This window comes from Symphalangus syndactylus, chromosome 8 (genome assembly GCF_028878055.3).
Source record: "Symphalangus syndactylus isolate Jambi chromosome 8, NHGRI_mSymSyn1-v2.1_pri, whole genome shotgun sequence".
Classification (NCBI taxonomy): Eukaryota; Metazoa; Chordata; class Mammalia; order Primates; family Hylobatidae; genus Symphalangus; species Symphalangus syndactylus.
The window spans coordinates 147,168,237-147,194,960 of NC_072430.2; positions in this window are offsets into that span (position 1 = coordinate 147,168,237).

Consider the following 26,724-nt stretch of genomic DNA (forward strand, 5'->3'; position numbering starts at 1 on the left):
CGTTCTGAAACACTCTTTCTGTAGAAACTGCAATTGGACATGCTAAGCGCTAAGAGGCCTACATTGGGAAAAAGAATATCTTCAAATAAAAACTACACAGATGCATTCTGTGAAACTTATTTCTGATCTGTAAATTCAGTTAACAGAGATAAAACATATTTTTGATTGAGCAGTTATGAAACACTCTTTTTGTAGAAAATGCAAGTGGAGATTCGGAGCGCTAAGAGGGTAATAGTGGAAAAAGGAATGTCTTCAAATATAAACTACACAGAATCATTCGGTGAAACTTCTTTCTGATCTGTGCATTCTGCTAACAGAGTTAAACCATACTTTTGATTGAGCAGATCTGAACACTCTTTCTGTAGAAAATGCAACTGGACATTTGGAGCGCTAAGAGCGTAGTAGTGGAAAAAGGAATATATTCAAATATAAACTACACAGAAGCATTCTGTGAAAATTCTTTCTGATCTGAGCATTCAGCTAACAGAGTTAAACCATACTTTTGATTGAGCAGTTTTGAAACACTCTGTCTGTAGAAAATGCAACTGGACATTCGTAGCGCTAAGTGGGTAATAGTGGAAAAAAGAATATGTTCAAATATAAACTACACAGAAGCATTGTATGAAACTTATTTCTGTTCTGTGCATTCAACTAACAGAGTTGAACCTTACTTTTGATTGAGCCGTTCTGAAACACTCTTTCTGTAGAAACTGCAATTGGACATTCTGAGCGCTAAGGGGGCGATATTGGGAAAAAGAATGTCTACAAATAAAAACTACACAGAAGAATTGTGTGAAACTTCTTTCTGTTCTGTTTGTTCAACTAAAAGAGTTGAACCTTAGTTTTGATTGAGCCGTTCTGAAACACTCTTTCTGTAGAAAATGCAAGTGGAGATTCGGAGCGCTAAGAGGGTAATAGTGGAAAAAGGAATGTCTCCAAATATAAACTACACAGAATAATGCTGTGAAACTTCTTTCTGATCTGTGCATTCAGCTAACAGAGTTAAACCATACTTTTGATTGAGCAGATCTGAACACTCTTTCTGTAGAAAATGCAACTGGACATTTGGAGCGCTAAGAGCGTAGTAGTGGAAAAAGGAATATATTCAAATATAAACTACACAGAAGCATTCTGTGAAACTTCTTTCTGATCTGAGCATTCAGCTAACAGAGTTAAACCATACTTTTGATTGAGCAGTTTTGAAACACTCTGTCTGTAGAAAATGCAACTGGACATTCGTAGCGCTAAGTGGGTAATAGTGGAAAAAAGAATATGTTCAAATATAAACTACACAGAAGCATTGTATGAAACTTATTTCTGTTCTGTGCATTCAACTAACAGAGTTGAACCTTACTTTTGATTGAGCCTTTCTGAAACACTCTTTCTGTAGGAACTGCAATTGGACATTCTGAGCGCTAAGAGGCCTCTATTGGGAAAAATAATATCTTCAAATAAAAACTACACAGAAGCATTGTGTGAAACTTATTTCTGATATATTCATTAAGCTAACAGAGTTAAACCATACTTTTGATTGCGCAGTTCTGAACACTCTTTCTGTAGAAAATGCAAGTGGACATTCGGAGCGCTAAGAGGGTAATAGTGGAAAAAGGAATATATTCAAATATAAACTACACAGTAGCATTCTGTGAAAATTCTTTCTGTTCTGTGCATTCAACTAACAGAGTTGAACCTTAGTTTTGATTGAGCCGTTCTGAAACACTCTTTCTGTAGAAACTGCAATTGGACATGCTAAGCGCTAAGAGGCCTACATTGGGAAAAAGAATATCTTCAAATAAAAACTACACAGATGCATTCTGTGAAACTTATTTCTGATCTGTAAATTCAGTTAACAGAGATAAAACATATTTTTGATTGAGCAGTTATGAAACACTCTTTTTGTAGAAAATGCAAGTGGAGATTCGGAGCGCTAAGAGGGTAATATTGGAAAAAGGAATGTCTTCAAATATAAACTACACAGAATCATTCGGTGAAACTTCTTTCTGATCTGTGCATTCTGCTAACAGAGTTAAACCATACTTTTGATTGAGCAGATCTGAACACTCTTTCTGTAGAAAATGCAACTGGACATTTGGAGCGCTAAGAGCGTAGTAGTGGAAAAAGGAATATATTCAAATATAAACTACACAGAAGCATTCTGTGAAAATTCTTTCTGATCTGAGCATTCAGCTAACAGAGTTAAACCATACTTTTGATTGAGCAGTTTTGAAACACTCTGTCTGTAGAAAATGCAACTGGACATTCGTAGCGCTAAGTGGGTAATAGTGGAAAAAAGAATATGTTCAAATATAAACTACACAGAAGCATTGTATGAAACTTATTTCTGTTCTGTGCATTCAACTAACAGAGTTGAACCTTACTTTTGATTGAGCCGTTCTGAAACACTCTTCCTGTAGAAACTGCAATTGGACATTCTGAGCGCTAAGAGGCCTATATTGGGAAAAAGAATGTCTACAAATAAAAACTACACAGAAGAATTGTGTGAAACTTCTTTCTGTTCTGTTTGTTCAACTAAAAGAGTTGAACCTTAGTTTTGATTGAGCCGTTCTGAAACACTCTTTCTGTAGAAAATGCAAGTGGAGATTCGGAGCGCTAAGAGGGTAATAGTGGAAAAAGGAATGTCTCCAAATATAAACTACACAGAATCATTCTGTGAAACTTCTTTCTGATCTGTGCATTCAGCTAACAGAGTTAAACCATACTTTTGATTGAGCAGATCTGAACACTCTTTCTGTAGAAAATGCAACTGGACATTTGGAGCGCTAAGAGCGTAGTAGTGGAAAAAGGAATATATTCAAATATAAACTACACAGAAGCATTCTGTGAAACTTCTTTCTGATCTGAACATTCAGCTAACAGAGTTAAACCATACTTTTGATTGAGCAGATTTGAAACACTCTGTCTGTAGAAAATGCAACTGGACATTCGTAGCGCTAAGTGGGTAATAGTGGAAAAAAGAATATGTTCAAATATAAACTACACAGAAGCATTGTATGAAACTTCTTTCTGTTCTGTGCATTCAACTAACAGAGTTGAACCTTACTTTTGATTGAGCCTTTCTGAAACACTCTTTCTGTAGGAACTGCAATTGGACATTCTGAGCGCTAAGAGGCCTCTATTGGGAAAAATAATATCTTCAAATAAAAACTACACAGAAGCATTGTGTGAAACTTATTTCTGATATATTCATTAAGCTAACAGAGTTAAACCATACTTTTGATTGCGCAGTTCTGAACACTCTTTCTGTAGAAAATGCAATTGGACATTCGGAGCGCTAAGAGGGTAATAGTGGAAAAAGGAATATATTCAAATATAAACTACACAGTAGCATTCTGTGAAAATTCTTTCTGTTCTGTGCATTCAACTAACAGAGTTGAACCTTAGTTTTGATTGAGCCGTTCTGAAACACTCTTTCTGTAGAAACTGCAATTGGACATGCTAAGCGCTAAGAGGCCTACATTGGGAAAAAGAATATCTTCAAATAAAAACTACACAGATGCATTCTGTGAAACTTATTTCTGATCTGTAAATTCAGTTAACAGAGATAAAACATATTTTTGATTGAGCAGTTATGAAACACTCTTTTTGTAGAAAATGCAAGTGGAGATTCGGAGCGCTAAGAGGGTAATAGTGGAAAAAGGAATGTCTTCAAATATAAACTACAGAGAATCATTCGGTGAAACTTCTTTCTGATCTGTGCATTCTGCTAACAGAGTTAAACCATACTTTTGATTGAGCAGATCTGAACACTCTTTCTGTAGAAAATGCAACTGGACATTTGGAGCGCTAAGAGCGTAGTAGTGGAAAAAGGAATATATTCAAATATAAACTACACAGAAGCATTCTGTGAAAATTCTTTCTGATCTGAGCATTCAGCTAACAGAGTTAAACCATACTTTTGATTGAGCAGTTTTGAAACACTCTGTCTGTAGAAAATGCAACTGGACATTCGTAGCGCTAAGTGGGTAATAGTGGAAAAAAGAATATGTTCAAATATACACTACACAGAAGCATTGTATGAAACTTCTTTCTGTTCTGTGCACTCAACTAACAGAGTTGAACCTTACTTTTGATTGAGCCGTTCTGAAACACTCTTTCTGTAGAAACTGCAATTGGACATTCTGAGCGCTAAGAGGCCTATATTGGGAAAAAGAATGTCTACAAATAAAAACTACACAGAAGAATTGTGTGAAACTTCTTTCTGTTCTGTTTGTTCAACTAAAAGAGTTGAACCTTAGTTTTGATTGAGCCGTTCTGAAACACTCTTTCTGTAGAAAATGCAAGTGGAGATTCGGAGCGCTAAGAGGGTAATAGTGGAAAAAGGAATGTCTCCAAATATAAACTACACAGAATCATTCTGTGAAACTTCTTTCTGATCTGTGCATTCAGCTAACAGAGTTAAACCATACTTTTGATTGAGCAGATCTGAACACTCTTTCTGTAGAAAATGCAACTGGACATTTGGAGCGCTAAGAGCGTAGTAGTGGAAAAAGTAATATATTCAAATATAAACTACACAGAAGCATTCTGTGAAACTTCTTTCTGATCTGAGCATTCAGCTAACAGAGTTAAACCATACTTTTGATTGAGCAGTTTTGAAACACTCTGTCTGTAGAAAATGCAACTGGACATTCGTAGCGCTAAGTGGGTAATAGTGGAAAAAAGAATATGTTCAAATATAAACTACACAGAAGCATTGTATGAAACTTCTTTCTGTTCTGTGCATTCAACTAACAGAGTTGAACCTTACTTTTGATTGAGCCTTTCTGAAACACTCTTTCTGTAGGAACTGCAATTGGACATTCTGAGCGCTAAGAGGCCTCTATTGGGAAAAAAAATATCTTCAAATAAAAACTACACAGAAGCATTGTGTGAAACTTATTTCTGATATATTCATTAAGCTAACAGAGTTAAACCATACTTTTGATTGCGCAGTTCTGAACACTCTTTCTGTAGAAAATGCAAGTGGACATTCGGAGCGCTAAGAGGGTAATAGTGGAAAAAGGAATATATTCAAATATAAACTACACAGTAGCATTCTGTGAAAATTCTTTCTGTTCTGTGCATTCAACTAACAGAGTTGAACCTTAGTTTTGATTGAGCCGTTCTGAAACACTCTTTCTGTAGAAACTGCAATTGGACATGCTAAGCGCTAAGAGGCCTACATTGGGAAAAAGAATATCTTCAAATAAAAACTACACAGATGCATTCTGTGAAACTTATTTCTGATCTGTAAATTCAGTTAACAGAGATAAAACATATTTTTGATTGAGCAGTTATGAAACACTCTTTTTGTAGAAAATGAAAGTGGAGATTCGGAGCGCTAAGAGGGTAATAGTGGAAAAAGGAATGTCTTCAAATATAAACTACACAGAATCATTCGGTGAAACTTCTTTCTGATCTGTGCATTCTGCTAACAGTGTAAAACCATACTTTTGATTGAGCAGATCTGAACACTCTTTCTGTAGAAAATGCAACTGGACATTTGGAGCGCTAAGAGCGTAGTAGTGGAAAAAGGAATATATTCAAATATAAACTACACAGAAGCATTCTGTGAAACTTCTTTCTGATCTGAGCATTCAGCTAACAGAGTTAAACCATACTTTTGATTGAGCAGTTTTGAAACACTCTGTCTGTAGAAAATGCAACTGGACATTCGTAGCGCTAAGTGGGTAATAGTGGAAAAAAGAATATGTTCAAATATAAACTACACAGAAGCATTGTATGAAACTTCTTTCTGTTCTGTGCATTCAACTAACAGAGTTGAACCTTACTTTTGATTGAGCCGTTCTGAAACACTCTTTCTGTAGAAACTGCAATTGGACATTCTGAGCGCTAAGAGGCCTATATTGGGAAAAAGAATGTCTACAAATAAAAACTACACAATAGAATTGTGTGAAACTTCTTTCTGTTCTGTTTGTTCAACTAAAAGAGTTGAACCTTGGTTTTGATTGAGCCGTTCTGAAACACTCTTTCTGTAGAAAATGCAAGTGGAGATTCGGAGCGCTAAGAGGGTAATAGTGGAAAAAGGAATGTCTCCAAATATAAACTACACAGAATCATTCTGTGAAAATTCTTTCTGATCTGTGCATTCAGCTAACAGAGTTAAACCATACTTTTGATTGAGCAGATCTGAACACTCTTTCTGTAGAAAATGCAACTGGACATTTGGAGCGCTAAGAGCGTAGTAGTGGAAAAAGTAATATATTCAAATATAAACTACACAGAAGCATTCTGTGAAACTTCTTTCTGATCTGAGCATTCAGCTAACAGAGTTAAACCATACTTTTGATTGAGCAGTTTTGAAACACTCTGTCTGTAGAAAATGCAACTGGACATTCGTAGCGCTAAGTGGGTAATAGTGGAAAAAAGAATATGTTCAAATATAAACTACACAGAAGCATTGTATGAAACTTCTTTCTGTTCTGTGCATTCAACTAACAGAGTTGAACCTTACTTTTGATTGAGCCTTTCTGAAACACTCTTTCTGTAGGAACTGCAATTGGACATTCTGAGCGCTAAGAGGCCTCTATTGGGAAAAATAATATCTTCAAATAAAAACTACACAGAAGCATTGTGTGAAACTTATTTCTGATATATTCATTAAGCTAACAGAGTTAAACCATACTTTTGATTGCGCAGTTCTGAACACTCTTTCTGTAGAAAATGCAAGTGGACATTCGGAGCGCTAAGAGGGTAATAGTGGAAAAAGGAATATATTCAAATATAAACTACACAGTAGCATTCTGTGAAAATTCTTTCTGTTCTGTGCATTCAACTAACAGAGTTGAACCTTAGTTTTGATTGAGCCGTTCTGAAACACTCTTTCTGTAGAAACTGCTATTGGACATGCTAAGCGCTAAGAGGCCTACATTGGGAAAAAGAATATCTTCAAATAAAAACTACACAGATGCATTCTGTGAAACTTATTTCTGATCTGTAAATTCAGTTAACAGAGATAAAACATATTTTTGATTGAGCAGTTATGAAACACTCTTTTTGTAGAAAATGCAAGTGGAGATTCGGAGCGCTAAGAGGGTAATAGTGGAAAAAGGAATGTCTTCAAATATAAACTACACAGAATCATTCGGTGAAACTTCTTTCTGATCTGTGCATTCTGCTAACAGAGTTAAAGCATACTTTTGATTGAGCAGATCTGAACACTCTTTCTGTAGAAAATGCAACTGGACATTTGGAGCGCTAAGAGCGTAGTAGTGGAAAAAGGAATATATTCAAATATAAACTACACAGAAGCATTCTGTGAAACTTCTTTCTGATCTGAGCATTCAGCTAACAGAGTTAAACCATACTTTTGATTGAGCAGTTTTGAAACACTCTGTCTGCAGAAAATGCAACTGGACATTCGTAGCGCTAAGTGGGTAATAGTGGAAAAAAGAATATGTTCAAATATAAACTACACAGAAGCATTGTATGAAACTTCTTTCTGTTGTGTGCATTCAACTAACAGAGTTGAACCTTACTTTTGATTGAGCCGTTCTGAAACACTCTTTCTGTAGAAACTGCAATTGCACATTCTGAGCGCTAAGAGGCCTATATTGGGAAAAATAATGTCTACAAATAAAAACTACACAGAAGAATTGTGTGAAACTTCTTTCTGTTCTGTTTGTTCAACTAAAAGAGTTGAACCTTAGTTTTGATTGAGCCGTTCTGAAACACTCTTTCTGTAGAAAATGCAAGTGGAGATTCGGAGCGCTAAGAGGGTAATAGTGGAAAAAGGAATGTCTCCAAATATAAACTACACAGAATCATTCTGTGAAACTTCTTTCTGATCTGTGCATTCAGCTAACAGAGTTAAACCATACCTTTGATTGAGCAGATCTGAACACACTTTCTGTAGAAAATGCAACTGGACATTTGGAGCGCTAAGAGCGTAGTAGTGGAAAAAGGAATATATTCAAATATAAACTACACAGAAGCATTCTGTGAAACTTCTTTCTGATCTGAGCATTCAGCTAACAGAGTTAAACCATACTTTTGATTGAGCAGTTTTGAAACAGTCTGTCTGTAGAAAATGCAAATGGACATTCGTAGCGCTAAGTGGGTAATAGTGGAAAAAAGAATATGTTCAAATATAAACTACACAGAAGCACTGTATGAAACTTCGTACTGTTCTGTGCATTCAACTAACAGAGTTGAACCTTACTTTTGATTGAGCCTTTCTGAAACACTCTTTCTGTAGAAACTGCAATTGGACATTCTGAGCGCTAAGAGGCCTCTATTGGGAAAAATAATATCTTCAAATAAAAACTACACAGAATCATTGTGTGAAACTTATTTGTGATATGTTCATTAAGCTAACAGAGTTAAACCATACTTTTGATTGCGCAGTTCTGAACACTCTTTCTGTAGAAAATGCAAGTGGACATTCGGAGCGCTAAGAGGGTAATAGTGGAAAAAGGAATATATTCAAATATAAACTACACAGTAGCATTCTGTGAAAATTCTTTCTGTTCTGTGCATTCAACTAACAGAGTTGAACCTTACTTTTGATTGAGCCGTTCTGAAACACTCTTTCTGTAGAAACTGCAATTGGACATGCTAAGCGCTAAGAGGCCTACATTGCGAAAAAGAATATCTTCAAATAAAAACTACACAGATGCATTCTCTGAAACTTATTTCTGATCTGTAAATTCAGTTAACAGAGATAAAACATATTTTTGATTGAGCAGTTATGAAACACTCTTTTTGTAGGAAATGCAAGTGGAGATTCGGAGCGCTAAGAAGGTAATAGTGGAAAAAGCAATGTCTTCAAATATAAACTACACAGAATCATTCGGTGAAACTTCTTTCTGATCTGTGCATTCAGCTAACAGAGTAAAACCACACTTTTGATTGAGCAGATCTGAACACTCTTTCTGTAGAAAATGCAACTGGACATTTGGAGCGCTAAGAGCGTAGTAGTGGAAAAAGGAATATATTCAAATATAAACTACACAGAAGCATTCTGTGAAACTTCTTTCTGATCTGAGCATTCAGCTAACAGAGTTAAACCATACTTTTGATTGAGCAGTTTTGAAACACTCTGTCTGTAGAAAATGCAACTGGACATTCGTAGCGCTAAGTGGGTAATAGTGGAAAAAAGAATATGTTCAAATATAAACTACACAGAAGCATTGTATGAAACTTCTTTCTGTTCTGTGCATTCAACTAACAGAGTTGAACCTTACTTTTGATTGAGCCGTTCTGAAACTCTCTTTCTGTAGAAACTGCAATTGGACATTCTGAGCGCTAAGAGGCCTATATTGGGAAAAAGAATGTCTACAAATAAAAACTACACAGAAGAATTTTGTGAAACTTCTTTCTGTTCTGTTTGTTCAACTAAAAGAGTTGACCCTTAGTTTTGATTGAGCCGTTCTGAAACACTCTTTCTGTAGAAAATGCAAGTGGAGATTCGGAGCGCTAAGAGGGTAATAGTGGAAAAAGGAATGTCTCCAAATATAAACTACACAGAATCATTCTGTGAAACTTCTTTCTGATCTGTGCATTCAGCTAACAGAGTTAAACCATACTTTTGATTGAGCAGATCTGAACACTCTTTCTGTAGAAAATGCAACTGGACATTTGGAGCGCTAAGAGAGTAGTAGTGGAAAAAGGAATATATTCAAATATAAAGTACACAGAAGCATTCTGTGAAACTTCTTTCTGATCTGAGCATTCAGCTAACAGAGTTAAACCATACTTTTGATTGAGCATATCTGAACACTCTTTCTGTAGAAAATGCAACTGGACATTTGGAGCGCTAAGAGAGTAGTAGGGGAAAAAGGAATATATTCAAATATAAACTACACAGAAGCATTCTGTGAAACTTCTTTCTGATCTGAGCATTCAGCTAACAGAGTTAAACCATACTTTTGATTGAGCAGTTTTGAAACACTCTGTCTGTAGAAAATGCAACTGGACATTCGTAGCGCTAAGTGGGTAATAGTGGAAAAAAGAATATGTTCAAATATAAACTACACAGAAGCATTGTATGAAACTTCTTTCTGTTCTGTGCATTCAACTAACAGAGTTGAACCTTACTTTTGATTGAGCCTTTCTGAAACACTCTTTCTGTAGAAACTGCAATTGGACATTCTGAGCGCTAAGAGGCCTATATTGGGAAAAATAATATCTTCAAATAAAAACTACACAGAAGCATTGTGTGAAACTTATTTCTGATATGTTCATTAAGCTAACAGAGTTAAACCATACTTTTGATTGCGCAGTTCTGAACACTCTTTCTGTAGAAAATGCAAGTGGACATTCGGAGCGCTAAGAGGGTAATAGTGGAAAAAGGAATATATTCAAATATAAACTACACAGTAGCATTCTGTGAAAATTCTTTCTGTTCTGTGCATTCAACTAACAGAGTTGAACCTTACTTTTGATTGAGCCGTTCTGAAACACTCTTTCTGTAGAAACTGCAATTGGACATGCTAAGCGCTAAGAGGCCTACATTGGGAAAAAGAATATCTTCAAATAAAAACTACACAGATGCATTCTGTGAAACTTATTTCTGATCTGTAAATTCAGTTAACAGAGATAAAACATATTTTTGATTGAGCAGTTATGAAACACTCTTTTGTAGAAAATGCAAGTGGAGATTCGGAGCGCTAAGAGGGTAATAGTGGAAAAAGGAATGTCTTCAAATATAAACTACACAGAATCATTCGGTGAAACATCTTTCTGATCTGTGCATTCAGCTAACAGAGTAAAACCATACTTTTGATTGAGCAGATCTGAACACTCTTTCTGTGGAAAATGCAACTGGACATTTGGAGCGCTAAGAGCGTAGTAGTGGAAAAAGGAATATATTCAAATATAAACTACACAGAAGCATTCTGTGAAACTTCTTTCTGATCTGAGCATTCAGCTAACAGAGTTAAACCATACTTTTGATTGAGCAGTTTTGAAACACTCTGTCTGTAGAAAATGCAACTGGACATTCGTAGCGCTAAGTGGGTAATAGTGGAAAAAAGAATATGTTCAAATATAAACTACACAGAAGCATTGTATGAAACTTCTTTCTGTTCTGTGCATTCAACTAAGAGAGTTGAACCTTACTTTTGATTGAGCCGTTCTGAAACACTCTTTCTGTAGAAACTGCAATTGGACATTCTGAGCGCTAAGAGGCCTATATTGGGAAAAATAATGTCTACAAATAAAAACTACACAGAAGAATTGTGTGAAACTTCTTTCTGTTCTGTTTGTTCAACTAAAAGAGTTGAACCTTAGTTTTGATTGAGCCGTTCTGAAACACTCTTTCTGTAGAAAATGCAAGTGGAGATTCGGAGCGCTAAGAGGGTAATAGTGGAAAAAGGAATGTCTCCAAATATAAACTACACAGAATCATTCTGTGAAACTTCTTTCTGTTCTGTGCATTCAGCTAACAGAGTTAAACCATACTTTTGATTGAGCAGATCTGAACACTCTTTCTGTAGAAAATGCAACTGGACATTTGGAGCGATAAGAGAGTAGTAGTGGAAAAAGGAATATATTCAAATATAAACTACACAGAAGCATTCTGTGAAACTTCTTTCTGATCTGAGCATTCAGCTAACAGAGTTAAACCATACTTTTGATTGAGCATATCTGAACACTCTTTCTGTAGAAAATGCAACTGGACATTCGGAGCGCTAAGAGAGTATTAGTGGAAAAAGGAATATATTCAAATATAAACTACACAGAAGCATTCTGTGAAACTTCTTTCTGATCTGAGCATTCAGCTAACAGAGTTAAACCATACTTTTGATTGAGCAGTATTGAAACACTCTGTCTGTAGAAAATGCAACTGGACATTCGTAGCGCTAAGTGGTTAATAGTGGAAAAAAGAATATGTTCAAATATAAACTACAGAGAAGCATTGTATGAAACTTCGTTCTGTTCTGTGCATTCAACTAACAGAGTTGAACCTTACTTTGATTGAGCCTTTCTGAAACACTCTTTCTGTAGAAACTGCAATTGGACATTCTGAGCGCTAAGAGGCCTCTATTGCGAAAAATAATATCTTCAAATAAAAACTACACAGAAGCATTGTGTGAAACTTATTTCTGATATGTTCATTAAGTTAACAGAGTTAAACCATACTTTTGATTGCGCAGTTCTGAACACTCTTTCTGTAGAAAATGCAAGTGGACATTCGGAGCGCTAAGAGGGTAATAGTGGAAAAAGGAATATATACAAATATAAACTACACAGTAGCATTATGTGAAAATTCTTTCTGTTCTGTGCATTCAACTAACAGAGTTGAACCTTACTTTTGATTGAGCCGTTCTGAAACACTCTTTCTGTAGAAAGTGCAATTGGACATGCTAAGCGCTAAGAGGCCTACATTGCGAAAAAGAATATCTTCAAATAAAAACTACACAGATGCATTCTCTGAAACTTATTTCTGATCTGTAAATTCAGTTAACAGAGATAAAACATATTTTTGATTGAGCAGTTATGAAACACTCTTTTTGTAGAAAATGCAAGTGGAGATTCGGAGCGCTAAGAGGGTAATAGTGGAAAAAGGAATGTCTTCAAATATAAACTACACAGAATCATTCGGTGAAACTTCTTTCTGATCTGTGCATTCTGCTAACAGAGTTAAACCATACTTTTGATTGAGCAGATCTGAACACTCTTTCTGTAGAAAATGCAACTGGACATTTGGAGCGCTAAGAGCGTAGTAGTGGAAATAGGAATATATTCAAATATAAACTACACAGAAGCATTCTGTGAAACTTCTTTCTGATCTGAGCATTCAGCTAACAGAGTTAAACCATACTTTTGATTGAGCAGTTTTGAAACACTCTGTCTGTAGAAAATGCAACTGGACATTCGTAGCGCTAAGTGGGTAATAGTGGAAAAAAGAATATGTTCAAATATAAACTACACAGAAGCATTGTATGAAACTTATTTCTGTTCTGTGCATTCAACTAACAGAGTTGAACCTTACTTTTGATTGAGCCGTTCTGAAACACTCTTTCTGTAGAAACTGCAATTGGACATTCTGAGCGCTAAGAGGCCTATATTGGGAAAAAGAATGTCTACAAATAAAAACTACACAGAAGAATTGTGTGAAACTTCTTTCTGTTCTGTTTGTTCAACTAAAAGAGTTGAACCTTAGTTTTGATTGAGCCGTTCTGAAACTCTCTTTCTGTAGAAAATGCAAGTGGAGATTCGGAGCGCTAAGAGGGTAATAGTGGAAAATGGAATGTCTCCTAATATAAACTACACAGAATCATTCTGTGAAACTTCTTTCTGATCTGTGCATTCAGCTAACAGAGTTAAACCATACTTTTGATTGAGCATATCTGAGCACTCTTTCTGTAGAAAATGCAACTGGACATTTGGAGCGCTAAGAGAGTAGTAGTGGAAAAAGGAATATATTCAAATATAAACTACACAGAAGCATTCTGTGAAACTTCTTTCTGATCTGAGCATTCAGCTAACAGAGTTAAACCATACTTTTGATTGAGCAGTTTTGAAACACTCTGTCTGTAGAAAATGCAACTGGACATTCGTAGCGCTAAGTGGGTAATAGTGGAAAAAAGAATATGTTCAAATATAAACTACACAGAAGCATTGTATGAAACTTCTTTCTGTTCTGTGCATTCAACTAACAGAGTTGAACCTTACTTTTGATTGAGCCTTTCTGAAACACTCTTTCTGTAGAAACTGCAAGTGGACATTCTGAGCGCTAAGAGGCCTCTATTGGGAAAAATAATATCTTCAAATAAAAACTACACAGAAGCATTGTGTGAAACTTATTTCTGATATGTTCATTAAGCTAACAAAGTTAAACCATACTTTTGATTGCGCAGTTCTGAACACTCTTTCTGTAGAAAATGCAAGTGGACATTCGGAGCGCTAAGAGGGTAATAGTGGAAAAAGGAATATATTCAAATATAAACTACACAGTAGCATTCTGTGAAAATTCTTTCTGTACTGTGCATTCAACTAACAGAGTTGAACCTTACTTTTGATTGAGCCGTTCTGAAACACTCTTTCTGTAGAAACTGCAATTGGACATGCAAAGCGCTAAGAGGCCTACATTGGGAAAAAGAATATCTTCAAATAAAAACTACACAGATGCATTCTGTGAAACTTATTTCTGATCTGTAAATTCAGTTAACAGAGATAAAACATATTTTTGATTGAGCAGTTATGAAACACTCTTTTTGTAGAAAATGCAAGTGGAGATTCGGAGCGCTAAGAGGGTAATAGTGGAAAAAGGAATGTCTTCAAATATAAACTACACAGAATCATTCGGTGAAACTTCTTTCTGATCTGTGCATTCAACTAACAGAGTAAAACCATACTTTTGATTGAGCAGATCTGAACACTCTTTCTGTAGAAAATGCAACTGGACATTTGGAGCGCTAAGAGCGTAGTAGTGGAAAAAGGAATATATTCAAATATAAACTACACAGAAGCATTCTGTGAAACTTCTTTCTGATCTGAGCATTCAGCTAACAAGGTTAAACCATACTTTTGATTGAGCAGTTTTGAAACACTCTGTCTGTAGAAAATGCAACTGGACATTCGTAGCGCTAAGTGGGTAATAGTGGAAAAAAGAATATGTTCAAATATAAACTACACAGAAGCATTGTATGAAACTTCTTTCTGTTCTGTGCATTCAACTAACAGAGTTGAACCTTACTTTTGATTGAGCCGTTCTGAAACACTCTTTCTGTAGAAACTGCAATTGGACATTCTGAGCGCTAAGAGGCCTATATTGGGAAAAAGAATGTCTACAAACAAAAACTACACAGAAGAATTGTGTGAAACTTCTTTCTGTTCTGTTTGTTCAACTAAAAGAGTTGAACCTTAGTTTTGATTGAGCCGTTCTGAAACACTCTTTCTGTAGAAAATGCAAGTGGAGATTCGGAGCGCTAAGAGGGTAATAGTGGAAAAAGGAATGTCTCCAAATATAAACTACACAGAATCATTCTGTGAAACTTCTTTCTGATCTGTGCATTCAGCTAACAGAGTTAAACCATACTTTTGATTGAGCAGATCTGAACACTCTTTCTGTAGAAAATGCAACTGGACATTTGGAGCGCTAAGAGAGTAGTAGTGGAAAAAGGAGTATATTCAAATATAAACTACACAGAAGCATTCTGTGAAACTTCTTTCTGATCTGAGCATTCAGCTAACAGAGTTAAACCATACTTTTGATTGAGCAGTTTTGAAACACTCTGTCTGTAGAGAATGCAACTGGACATTCGTAGCGCTAAGTGGGTAATAGTGGAAAAAAGAATATGTTCAAATATAAACTACACAGAATCATTGTATGAAACTTCTTTCTGTTCTGTGCATTCAACTAACAGAGTTGAACCTTACGTTTGATTGAGCCTTTCTGAAACACTCTTTCTGTAGAAACTGCAATTGGACATTCTGAGCGCTAAGAGGCCTCTATTGGGAAAAATAATATCTTCAAATAAAAACTACACAGAAGCATTGTGTGAAACTTATTTCTGATATGTTCATTAAGCTAACAGAGTTAAACCATACTTTTGATTGCGTAGTTCTGAACACTCTTTCTGTAGAAAATGCAAGTGGACATTCGGAGTGCTAAGAGGGTAATAGTGGAAAAAGGAATATATTCAAATATAAACTACACAGTAGCATTCTGTGAAAATTCTTTCTGTTCTGTGCATTCAACTAACAGAGTTGAACCTTACTTTTGATTGAGCCGTTCTGAAACACTCTTTCTGTAGAAACTGCAATTGGACATGCTAAGCGCTAAGAGGCCTACATTGGGAAAAAAATATCTTCAAATAAAAACTACACAGATGCATTCTGTGAAACTTATTTCTGACCTGTAAATTCAGTTAACAGAGATAAAACATATTTTTGATTGAGCAGTTATGAAACACTCTTTTTGTAGAAAATGCAAGTGGAGATTCGGAGCGCTAAGAGGGTAATAGTGGAAAAAGGAATGTCTTCAAATATAAACTACACAGAATCATTCGGTGAAACTTCTTTCTGATCTGTGCATTCAGCTAACAGAGTAAAACCATACTTTTGATTGAGCAGATCTGAACACTCTTTCTGTAGAAAATGCAACTGGACATTTGGAGCGCTAGGAGCGTAGTAGTGGAAAAAGGAATATATTCAAATATAAACTACACAGAAGCATTCTGTGAAACTTCTTTCTGATCTGAGCATTCAGCTAACAGAGTTAAACCATACTTTTGATTGAGCAGTTTTGAAACACTCTGTCTGTAGAAAATGCAACTGGACATTCGTAGCGCTAAGTGGGTAATAGTGGAAAAAAGAATATGTTCAAATATAAACTACACAGAAGCATTGTATGAAACTTCTTTCTGTTCTGTGCATTCAACTAACAGAGTTGAACCTTACTTTTGATTGAGCCGTTCTGAAACACTCTTTCTGTAGAAACTGCAATTGGACATTCTGAGCGCTAAGAGGCCTATATTGGGAAAAAGAATGTCTACAAATAAAAACTACACAGAAGAATTGTGTGAAACTTCTTTCTGTTCTGTTTGTTCAACTAAAAGAGTTGAACCTTAGTTTTGATTGAGCCGTTCTGAAACACTCTTTCTGTAGAAAATGCAAGTGGAGATTCGGAGCGCTAAGAGGGTAATAGTGGAAAAAGGAATGTCTCCAAATATAAACTACACAGAATCATTCTGTGAAACTTCTTTCTGATCTGTGCATTCAGCTAACAGAGTTAAACCATACTTTTGATTGAGCAGATCTGAACACTCTTTCTGTAGAAAATGCAACTGGACATTTGGAGCGCTAAGAGCGTAGTAGTGGAAAAAGGAATATACTCAAATATAAACTACACAGAAGCATTCTGTGAAACTTCTTTCTGATCTGAGCATTCAGCTAACAGATATAAACCATACTTTTGATTGAGCAGTTTTGAAACACTCTGTCTGTAGAAAATGCAACTGGACATTCGTAGCGCTAAGTGGGTAATAGTGGAAAAAAGAATATGTTCAAATATAAACTACACAGAAGCATTGTATGAAACTACTTTCTGTTCTGTGCATTCAACTAACAGAGTTGAACCTTACTTTTGATTGAGCCTTTCTGAAACACTCTTTCTGTAGAAACTGCAATTGGACATTCTGAGCGCTAAGAGTCCTCTATTGGGAAAAATAATATCTTCAAATAAAAACTACACAGAAGCATTTTGTGAAACTTATTTCTGATATGTTCATTAAGCTAACAGAGTTAAACCATACTTTTGATTGCGCAGTTCTGAACACTCTTTCTGTAGAAAATGCAAGTGGACATTCGGAGCGCTAAGAGGGTAATAGTGGAAAAAGGAATATATTCAAATATAAACTACACAGTAGCATTCTGTGAAAATTCTTTCTGTTCTGTGCATTCAACTAACAGAGTTGAACCTTACTTTTGATTGAGCCGTTCTGAAACACTCTTTCTGTAGAAACTGCAATTGGACATGCTAAGCGCTAAGAGGCCTACATTGGGAAAAAGAATATCTTCAAATAAAAACTACACAGATGCATTCTGTGAAACTTATTTCTGATCTGTAAATTCAGTTAACAGAGATAAAACATATTTTTGATTGAGCAGTTATTAAACACTCTTTTTGTAGAAAATGCAAGTGGAGTTTCGGAGCGCTAAGAGGGTAATAGTGGAAAAAGGAATGTCTTCAAATATAAACTACACAGAATCATTCGGTGAAACTTCTTTCTGATCTGTGCATTCTGCTAACAGAGTTAAACCATACTTTTGATTGAGCAGATCTGAACACTCTTTCTGTAGAAAATGCAACTGGACATTTGGAGCGCTAAGAGCGTAGTAGTGGAAAAAGGAATATATTCAAATATAAACTACTCAGAAGCATTCTGTGAAACTTCTTTCTGATCTGAGCATTCAACTAACAGAGTTAAACCATACTTTTGATTGAGCAGTTTTGAAACACTCTCTCTGTAGAAAATGCAACTGGACATTCGTAGCGCTAAGTGGGTAATAGTGGAAAAAATAATATGTTCAAATATAAACTACACTGAAGCATTGTATGAAACTTCTTTCTGTTCTGTGCATTCAACTAACAGAGTTGAACCTTACTTTTGATTGAGCCGTTCTGAAACACTCTTTCTGTAGAAACTGCAATTGGACATTCTGAGCGCTAAGAGGCCTATATTGGGAAAAAGAATGTCTACAAATAAAAACTACACAGAAGAATTGTGTGAAACTTCTTTCTGTTCTGTTTGTTCAACTAAAAGAGTTGAACCTTAGTTTTGATTGAGCCGTTCTGAAACACTCTTTCTGTAGAAAATGGAAGAGGAGATTCGGAGCGCTAAGAGGGTAATAGTGGAAAAAGGAATGTCTCCAAATATAAACTACACAGAATCATTCTGTGAAACTTCTTTCTGATCTGTGCATTCAGCTAACAGATTTAAACCATACTTTTGATTGAGCAGATCTGAACACTCTTTCTGTAGAAAATGCAACTGGACATTTGGAGCGCTAAGAGAGTAGTAGTGGAAAAAGGAATATATTCAAATATAAACTACACAGAAGCATTCTGTGAAACTTCTTTCTGATCTGAGCATTCAGCTAACAGAGTTAAACCATACTTTTGATTGAGCAGTTTTGAAACACTCTGTCTGTAGAAAATGCAACTGGACATTCGTAGCGCTAATTGGGTAATAGTGGAAAAAAGAATATGTTCAAATATAAACTACACAGAAGCATTGTATGAAACTTCTTTCTGTTCTGTGCATTCAACTAACAGAGTTGAACCTTACTTTTGATTGAGCCTTTCTGAAACACTCTTTCTGTAGAAACTGCAATTGGACATTCTGAGCGCTAAGAGGCCTCTATTGGGAAAAATAATATCTTCAAATAAAAACTACACAGAAGCATTGTGTGAAACTTATTTCTGATATGTTCATTAAGCTAACAGAGTTAAATCATACTTTTGATTGCGTAGTTCTGAACACTCTTTCTGTAGAAAATGCAATTGGACATTCGGAGTGCTAAGAGGGTAATAGTGGAAAAAGGAATATATTCAAATATAAACTACACAGTAGCATTCTGTGAAAATTCTTTCTGTTCTGTGCATTCAACTAACAGAGTTGAACCTTACTTTTGATTGAGCCGTTCTGAAAAACTCTTTCTGTAGAAACTGCAATTGGACATGCTAAGCGCTAAGAGGCCTACATTGGGAAAAAAATATCTTCAAATAAAAACTACACAGATGCATTCTGTGAAACTTATTTCTGATCTGTAAATTCAGTTAACAGAGATAAAACATATTTTTGATTGAGCAGTTATGAAACACTCTTTTTGTAGAAAATGCAAGTGGAGATTCGGAGCGCTAAGAGGGTAATAGTGGAAAAAGGAATGTCTTCAAATATAAACTACACAGAATCATTCGGTGAAACTTCTTTCTGATCTGTGCATTCAGCTAACAGAGTAAAACCATACTTTTGATTGAGCAGATCTGAACACTCTTTCTGTAGAAAATGCAACTGGACATTTGGAGCGCTAGGAGCGTAGTAGTGGAAAAAGGAATATATTCAAATATAAACTACACAGAAGCATTCTGTGAGACTTCTTTCTGATCTGAGCATTCAGCTAACAGAGTTAAACCATACTTTTGATTGAGCAGTTTTGAAACACTCTGTCTGTAGAAAATGCAACTGGACATTCGTAGCGCTAAGTGGGTAATAGTGGAAAAAAGAATATGTTCAAATATAAACTACACAGAAGCATTGTATGAAACTTCTTTCTGTTCTGTGCATTCAACTAACAGAGTTGAACCTTACTATTGATTGAGCCGTTCTGAAACACTCTTTCTGTAGAAACTGCAATTGGACATTCTGAGCGCTAAGAGGCCTATATTGGGAAAAAGAATGTCTACAAATAAAAACTACACAGAAGAATTGTGTGAAACTTCTTTCTGTTCTGTTTGTTCAACTAAAAGAGTTGAACCTTAGTTTTGATTGAGCCGTTCTGAAACACTCTTTCTGTAGAAAATGCAAGTGGAGATTCGGAGCGCTAAGAGGGTAATAGTGGAAAAAGGAATGTCACCAAATATAAACTACACAGAATCATTCTGTGAAACTTCTTTCTGATCTGTGCATTCAGCTAACAGAGTTAAACCATACTTTTGATTGAGCAGATCTGAACACTCTTTCTGTAGAAAATGCAACTGGACATTTGGAGCGCTAAGAGAGTAGTAGTGGAAAAAGGAGTATATTCAAATATAAACTACACAGAAGCATTCTGTGAAACTTCTTTCTGATCTGAGCATTCAGCTAACAGAGTTAAACCATACTTTTGATTGAGCAGTTTTGAAACACTCTGTCTGTAGAGAATGCAACTGGACATTCGTAGCGCTAAGTGGGTAATAGTGGAAAAAAGAATATGTTCAAATATAAACTACACAGAATCATTGTATGAAACTTCTTTCTGTTCTGTGCATTCAACTAACAGAGTTGAACCTTACGTTTGATTGAGCCTTTCTGAAACACTCTTTCTGTAGAAACTGCAATTGGACATTCTGAGCGCTAAGAGGCCTCTATTGGGAAAAATAATATCTTCAAATAAAAACTACACAGAAGCATTGTGTGAAACTTATTTCTGATATGTTCATTAAGCTAACAGAGTTAAACCATACTTTTGATTGCGTAGTTCTGAACACTCTTTCTGTAGAAAATGCAAGTGGACATTCGGAGTGCTAAGAGGGTAATAGTGGAAAAAGGAATATATTCAAATATAAACTACACAGTAGCATTCTGTGAAAATTCTTTCTGTTCTGTGCATTCAACTAACAGAGTTGAACCTTACTTTTGATTGAGCCGTTCTGAAACACTCTTTCTGTAGAAACTGCAATTGGACATGCTAAGCGCTAAGAGGCCTACATTGGGAAAAAAATATCTTCAAATAAAAACTACACAGATGCATTCTGTGAAACTTATTTCTGATCTGTAAATTCAGTTAACAGAGATAAAACATATTTTTGATTGAGCAGTTATGAAACACTCTTTTTGTAGAAAATGCAAGTGGAGATTCGGAGCGCTAAGAGGGTAATAGTGGAAAAAGGAATGTCTTCAAATATAAACTACACAGAATCATTCGGTGAAACTTCTTTCTGATCTGTGCATTCAGCTAACAGAGTAAAACCATACTTTTGATTGAGCAGATCTGAACACTCTTTCTGTAGAAAATGCAACTGGACATTTGGAGCGCTAGGAGCGTAGTAGTGGAAAAAGGAATATATTCAAATATAAACTACACAGAAGCATTCTGTGAAACTTCTTTCTGATCTGAGCATTCAGCTAACAGAGTTAAACCATACTTTTGATTGAGCAGTTTTGAAACACTCTGTCTGTAGAAAATGCAACTGGACATTCGTAGCGCTAAGTGGGTAATAGTGGAAAAAAGAATATGTTCAAATATAAACTACACAGAAGCATTGTATGAAACTTCTTTCTGTTCTGTGCATTCAACTAACAGAGTTGAACCTTACTTTTGATTGAGCCGTTCTGAAACACTCTTTCTGTAGAAACTGCAATTGGACATTCTGAGCGCTAAGAGGCCTATATTGGGAAAAAGAATGTCTACAAATAAAAACTACACAGAAGAATTGTGTGAAACTTCTTTCTGTTCTGTTTGTTCAACTAAAAGAGTTGAACCTTAGTTTTGATTGAGCCGTTCTGAAACACTCTTTCTGTAGAAAATGCAAGTGGAGATTCGGAGCGCTAAGAGGGTAATAGTGGAAAAAGGAATGTCTCCAAATATAAACTACACAGAATCATTCTGTGAAACTTCTTTCTGATCTGTGCATTCAGCTAACAGAGTTAAACCATACTTTTGATTGAGCAGATCTGAACACTCTTTCTGTAGAAAATGCAACTGGACATTTGGAGCGCTAAGAGCGTAGTAGTGGAAAAAGGAATATACTCAAATATAAACTACACAGAAGCATTCTGTGAAACTTCTTTCTGATCTGAGCATTCAGCTAACAGATATAAACCATACTTTTGATTGAGCAGTTTTGAAACACTCTGTCTGTAGAAAATGCAACTGGACATTCGTAGCGCTAAGTGGGTAATAGTGGAAAAAAGAATATGTTCAAATATAAACTACACAGAAGCATTGTATGAAACTACTTTCTGTTCTGTGCATTCAACTAACAGAGTTGAACCTTACTTTTGATTGAGCCTTTCTGAAACACTCTTTCTGTAGAAACTGCAATTGGACATTCTGAGCGCTAAGAGGCCTCTATTGGGAAAAATAATATCTTCAAATAAAAACTACACAGAAGCATTTTGTGAAACTTATTTCTGATATGTTCATTAAGCTAACAGAGTTAAACCATACTTTTGATTGCGCAGTTCTGAACACTCTTTCTGTAGAAAATGCAAGTGGACATTCGGAGCGCTAAGAGGGTAATAGTGGAAAAAGGAATATATTCAAATATAAACTACACAGTAGCATTCTGTGAAAATTCTTTCTGTTCTGTGCATTCAACTTACAGAGTTGAACCTTACTTTTGATTGAGCCGTTCTGAAACACTCTTTCTGTAGAAACTGCAATTGGACATGATAAGCGCTAAGAGGCCTACATTGGGAAAAAGAATATCTTCAAATAAAAACTACACAGATGCATTCTGTGAAACTTATTTCTGATCTGTAAATTCAGTTAACAGAGATAAAACATATTTTTGATTGAGCAGTTATTAAACACTCTTTTTGTAGAAAATGCAAGTGGAGTTTCGGAGCGCTAAGAGGGTAATAGTGGAAAAAGGAATGTCTTCAAATATAAACTACACAGAATCATTCGGTGAAACTTCTTTCTGATCTGTGCATTCTGCTAACAGAGTTAAACCATACTTTTGATTGAGCAGATCTGAACACTCTTTCTGTAGAAAATGCAACTGGACATTTGGAGCGCTAAGAGCGTAGTAGTGGAAAAAGGAATATATTCAAATATAAACTACTCAGAAGCATTCTGTGAAACTTCTTTCTGATCTGAGCATTCAACTAACAGAGTTAAACCATACTTTTGATTGAGCAGTTTTGAAACACTCTCTCTGTAGAAAATGCAACTGGACATTCGTAGCGCTAAGTGGGTAATAGTGGAAAAAAGAATATGTTCAAATATAAACTACACTGAAGCATTGTATGAAACTTCTTTCTGTTCTGTGCATTCAACTAACAGAGTTGAACCTTACTTTTGATTGAGCCGTTCTGAAACACTCTTTCTGTAGAAACTGCAATTGGACATTCTGAGCGCTAAGAGGCCTTTATTGGGAAAAAGAATGTCTACAAATAAAAACTACACAGAAGAATTGTGTGAAACTTCTTTCTGTTCTGTTTGTTCAACTAAAAGAGTTGAACCTTAGTTTTGATTGAGCCGTTCTGAAACACTCTTTCTGTAGAAAATGGAAGAGGAGATTCGGAGCGCTAAGAGGGTAATAGTGGAAAAAGGAATGTCTCCAAATATAAACTACACAGAATCATTCTGTGAAACTTCTTTCTGATCTGTGCATTCAGCTAACAGATTTAAACCATACTTTTGATTGAGCAGATCTGAACACTCTTTCTGTACAAAATGCAACTGGACATTTGGAGCGCTAAGAGAGTAGTAGTGGAAAAAGGAATATATTCAAATATAAACTACACAGAAGCATTCTGTGAAACTTCTTTCTGATCTGAGCATTCAGCTAACAGAGTTAAACCATACTTTTGATTGAGCAGTTTTGAAACACTCTGTCTGTAGAAAATGCAACTGGACATTCGTAGCGCTAATTGGGTAATAGTGGAAAAAAGAATATGTTCAAATATAAACTACACAGAAGCATTGTATGAAACTTCTTTCTGTTCTGTGCATTCAACTAACAGAGTTGAACCTTACTTTTGATTGAGCCTTTCTGAAACACTCTTTCTGTAGAAACTGCAATTGGACATTCTGAGCGCTAAGAGGCCTCTATTGGGAAAAATAATATCTTCAAATAAAAACTACACAGAAGCATTGTGTGAAACTTATTTCTGATATGTTCATTAAGCTAACAGAGTTAAATCATACTTTTGATTGCGTAGTTCTGAACACTCTTTCTGTAGAAAATGCAAGTGGACATTCGGAGTGCTAAGAGGGTAATAGTGGAAAAAGGAATATATTCAAATATAAACTACACAGTAGCATTCTGTGAAAATTCTTTCTGTTCTGTGCATTCAACTAACAGAGTTGAACCTTACTTTTGATTGAGCCGTTCTGAAACACTCTTTCTGTAGAAACTGCAATTGGACATGCTAAGCGCTAAGAGGCCTACATTGGGAAAAAAATATCTTCAAATAAAAACTACACAGATGCATTCTGTGAAACTTATTTCTGATCTGTAAATTCAGTTAACAGAGATAAAACATATTTTTGATTGAGCAGTTATGAAACACTCTTTTTGTAGAAAATGCAAGTGGAGATTCGGAGCGCTAAGAGGGTAATAGTGGAAAAAGGAATGTCTTCAAATATAAACTACACAGAATCATTCGGTGAAACTTCTTTCTGATCTGTGCATTCAGCTAACAGAGTAAAACCATACTTTTGATTGAGCAGATCTGAACACTCTTTCTGTAGAAAATGCAACTGGACATTTGGAGCGCTAGGAGCGTAGTAGTGGAAAAAGGAATATATTCAAATATAAACTACACAGAAGCATTCTGTGAAACTTCTTTCTGATCTGAGCATTCAGCTAACAGAGTTAAACCATACTTTTGATTGAGCAGTTTTGAAACACTCTGTCTGTAGAAAATGCAACTGGACATTCGTAGCGCTAAGTGGGTAATAGTGGAAAAAAGAATATGTTCAAATATAAACTACACAGAAGCATTGTATGAAACTTCTTTCTGTTCTGTGCATTCAACTAACAGAGTTGAACCTTACTTTTGATTGAGCCGTTCTGAAACACTCTTTCTGTAGAAACTGCAATTGGACATTCTGAGCGCTAAGAGGCCTATATTGGGAAAAAGAATGTCTACAAATAAAAACTACACAGAAGAATTGTGTGAAACTTCTTTCTGTTCTGTTTGTTCAACTAAAAGAGTTGAACCTTAGTTTTGATTGAGCCGTTCTGAAACACTCTTTCTGTAGAAAATGCAAGTGGAGATTCGGAGCGCTAAGAGGGTAATAGTGGAAAAAGGAATGTCTCCAAATATAAACTACACAGAATCATTCTGTGAAACTTCTTTCTGATCTGTGCATTCAGCTAACAGAGTTAAACCATACTTTTGATTGAGCAGATCTGAACACTCTTTCTGTAGAAAATGCAACTGGACATTTGGAGCGCTAAGAGCGTAGTAGTGGAAAAAGGAATATACTCAAATATAAACTACACAGAAGCATTCTGTGAAACTTCTTTCTGATCTGAGCATTCAGCTAACAGATATAAACCATACTTTTGATTGAGCAGTTTTGAAACACTCTGTCTGTAGAAAATGCAACTGGACATTCGTAGCGCTAAGTGGGTAATAGTGGAAAAAAGAATATGTTCAAATATAAACTACACAGAAGCATTGTATGAAACTACTTTCTGTTCTGTGCATTCAACTAACAGAGTTGAACCTTACTTTTGATTGAGCCTTTCTGAAACACTCTTTCTGTAGAAACTGCAATTGGACATTCTGAGCGCTAAGAGGCCTCTATTGGGAAAAATAATATCTTCAAATAAAAACTACACAGAAGCATTTTGTGAAACTTATTTCTGATATGTTCATTAAGCTAACAGAGTTAAACCATACTTTTGATTGCGCAGTTCTGAACACTCTTTCTGTAGAAAATGCAAGTGGACATTCGGAGCGCTAAGAGGGTAATAGTGGAAAAAGGAATATATTCAAATATAAACTACACAGTAGCATTCTGTGAAAATTCTTTCTGTTCTGTGCATTCAACTAACAGAGTTGAACCTTACTTTTGATTGAGCCGTTCTGAAACACTCTTTCTGTAGAAACTGCAATTGGACATGCTAAGCGCTCAGAGGCCTACATTGGGAAAAAGAATATCTTCAAATAAAAACTACACAGATGCATTCTGTGAAACTTATTTCTGATCTGTAAATTCAGTTAACAGAGATAAAACATATTTTTGATTGAGCAGTTATTAAACACTCTTTTTGTAGAAAATGCAAGTGGAGTTTCGGAGCGCTAAGAGGGTAATAGTGGAAAAAGGAATGTCTTCAAATATAAACTACACAGAATCATTCGGTGAAACTTCTTTCTGATCTGTGCATTCTGCTAACAGAGTTAAACCATACTTTTGATTGAGCAGATCTGAACACTCTTTCTGTAGAAAATGCAACTGGACATTTGGAGCGCTAAGAGCGTAGTAGTGGAAAAAGGAATATATTCAAATATAAACTACTCAGAAGCATTCTGTGAAACTTCTTTCTGATCTGAGCATTCAACTAACAGAGTTAAACCATACTTTTGATTGAGCAGTTTTGAAACACTCTGTCTGTAGAAAATGCAACTGGACATTCGTAGCGCTAAGTGGGTAATAGTGGAAAAAAGAATATGTTCAAATATAAACTACACAGAAGCATTGTATGAAACTTCTTTCTGTTCTGTGCATTCAACTAACAGAGTTGAACCTTACTTTTGATTGAGCCTTTCTGAAACACTCTTTCTGTAGAAACTGCAATTGGACATTCTGAGCGCTAAGAGGCCTCTATTGGGAAAAATAATATCTTCAAATAAAAACTACACAGAA